The sequence below is a fragment of the Drosophila arizonae genome, unplaced genomic scaffold (genome assembly GCF_054131065.1).
Source record: "Drosophila arizonae isolate 15081-1271.41 unplaced genomic scaffold, UAZ_ARI_1.0 ARI_Backbone_143, whole genome shotgun sequence".
NCBI lineage: Eukaryota > Metazoa > Arthropoda > Insecta > Diptera > Drosophilidae > Drosophila > Drosophila arizonae.
This window is the reverse complement of record NW_028315214.1, coordinates 9,966-12,620: the sequence shown is the minus strand read 5'-3', so window position 1 is coordinate 12,620 and position 2,655 is coordinate 9,966. Positions and strand designations below refer to the sequence as shown.

At 35.3% G+C, this 2,655-nt stretch overlaps 1 long non-coding RNA gene across 1 annotated transcript; it reads right to left on the bottom strand.

The window, feature by feature from the left end:
* Nucleotides 1-282: 282 nt before the first annotated feature.
* On the bottom strand, nt 283-2,655 carry LOC108620409 (uncharacterized). Its single transcript, XR_016271458.1, has 3 exons — nt 1,847-2,655; nt 1,225-1,789; nt 283-1,172 (listed from the first exon to the last, which is right to left on the bottom strand). It is a non-coding gene; the product is annotated as an uncharacterized LOC108620409 (long non-coding RNA).

Genomic DNA, 2,655 nt, shown 5'->3' with positions numbered 1-2,655 from the left:
CTCTAGTATTTGAAATATTTTACAAAGGTGTGGGTGAGGGGGTGGATATAGGGGTAAAGGGTAAATTTTGACAAAAAGCGAAATTGTATAAAATGCATATACATAAGTATACATTTAAAATTTTACGACCCTAGCATTAGGAGATCTGATCGATTTTGAATAGATAACAAAAATAGGTATGCTGGCAGGATTGGGCAGGATTGAACTTACCGCAAATTCGTTACAATAATAATATATGTCTAATTTTAATATAAGTGGATTATTTTATTTACTTACGGATACTGAAAGTATGGAATCATCATGTCAACCATTTCCGCATTAATTAGGTCCGTGGGATATTCGACTATTTTACGAAGAAAACTAGTGTCAGACATAACTTTCAGAGACTCATCCCATGAGCTTTGAATAAAAGCTTTCTCGGTATCTGGACGAATAGGCTTTATTTGGCGTCGAAATAATATGCAGACACAATCCATAATTAGAGTAATTAAATATGGAGGTTTTCCAAGTTTACGAACAGTTGCAATATCAGCAGCTTTTATAGTTTTAAGTGCGGCTTCAGCTTCTTCTAACGCAGGCAGCGCTTTTTCTAATTTAGCTTCAGCTACTTGTTTTACAGCAGAAATGTTTTTCACAAGAACTTCTGCAGAACCTTTCTTTTGTGCCACTTCCACTTTGACAATTTCAGCTGCCGCTTTTGATTGTTCTACAGTGGCCAAAACCTCCTCAGCTTCCGCAGAAGCTACCACAATAACTTTATTCATTTCAACTAAATCTTTTTTGAGTACAGATACAGACGCTCCTGCCTCATCTAATTTGTCTAAACCTGAACTCATGCGTTCTGACATAATAACAATATGAACTTGCTTTTGCTTGTAAAGAATTTTGTAGCTTTCTAAAAATGATATTAACGATTTTGGTGTGACAAATGTTAACCGACGAAAACGATCATAATAACTAAAGCAAGCATCTTGTACTGACTCGTGAATCCAACTCATAATATCAACGACTTGATCCTTGACTTTAGGACTACAAACTAGTTCCAGGTCTCCGAGATAATGCCGTGAAACAGCCACACATGCATCTGTAGGCCATTTTTGAAACCAATCAATTATACAGCCGGAAATCAAACCCGGAAATTTCAATGAACGCAGCCGAAATTTTTCACCCACCTGTAAAAAATATATTAAATTATATATAATCAGAAATTAAAAAATCATATACCGGGGAGAAGCAGAGCGCAATATGTAAATTAGATCGAGCGCGCGTAATAAAAAAGTCGTAGAGATTTTCTTGAGTGGGAGGCCTTCGAGGTTGTTGTTTCTTCATAATTGGAATAAGTTCATTATAAATTTCGTCCATTTCATCTTTGGCAAATAGGTTCGCTATTTCTCCAGAACTTAAAATATTATTAATAAATTCTAAAAATGACTCTTCTTTTATTTCATTATCTGTAAAAATGAATGTCATTCCAGTGCCTTCTAAACCAGATATTCGATACATAAACTTCAGATCTTCTGTTAAGTTTCCTGTATTGTAAGCACGTGTTAAAGTAATTTGGAAAAATTTATAACCAGCCATAAATGAAGATAACCGCGTTAAGCTTTGTTTACCCGATCCGCCTACACCTACAAGCAGTGCGTTACCACGAGGATTACTGAGTATTCGGGAAATAATCATTAAGTGCTTCAGAGCATCCGAGAAAAATACGAGATCCATGTTGAAACCACGTATTTGCTCATTAAATTGAGACATAAAAATCATAACTTTATTTTTTACAAATTCAAAACTGAAAATATGAACAAATGAGTAAAAGAAAAAAGAAACTAATATATCTATTAATTACCTTGGAATTTCCTCATAGATCTTTGGTGGTTCTAATGACATATCCTCGTCATCATCTTCCATTGGCTCTGGAGCATCTCGTAAAAAATCTACCCAATATGATGGTTCATCAGGAAATTTCTCAAAAAGATCTTCTAAATGTGATTCTGCATCAATACGCATACGTGCCAAAAACCACAATTTATCTTTTTCCATAGTGAAACGATCTGCTATAACTCTTGTGCATTCATGACACCATAATTTTAACACCTGTTCTACGGTGTTGCATTCTTCAGTTTTTACTTTGAGAATACCTTCCCAAATTCGTGAAAGATCCCTCAGATTAAAAACGTAGTGAAAATTCGCTGGAGTAGGTAACATTTTAATTTTAACATTCTGCCAAAAAACTCTAGTCATAGGTACTAAAAATGGTATTATTTGCACAACCTCTTCTTCAAATCGACTGGGGCAAAAATAGCCTACACCAATGCTTTTAAAAATTTGGTCAATTGAATTATTACTCGGGAGGGTACAATTAAAAATACATAAATGTCGTTTTAAACGATTTGGGATGTCGTTGCGACCACCACCGGGGTGAATCATGGCTGAAAGCAATTGAATATCCATTATAGTGGAAAAGTCTCCTGGACGATCCAATGAGTAAAATCCTCGTTGTTCGATCATCTGGCGTACGATCTCATTTGTAATTTGATCACCCCATTCATTAATTACAGGCATGTTGACGTCATCTATGAAAACAGTCATTGAACGTTGGTTAGGAGGTCCATATGTCGTGCCTTGCCTTTTTTCAACATATGACTCAATAATTCG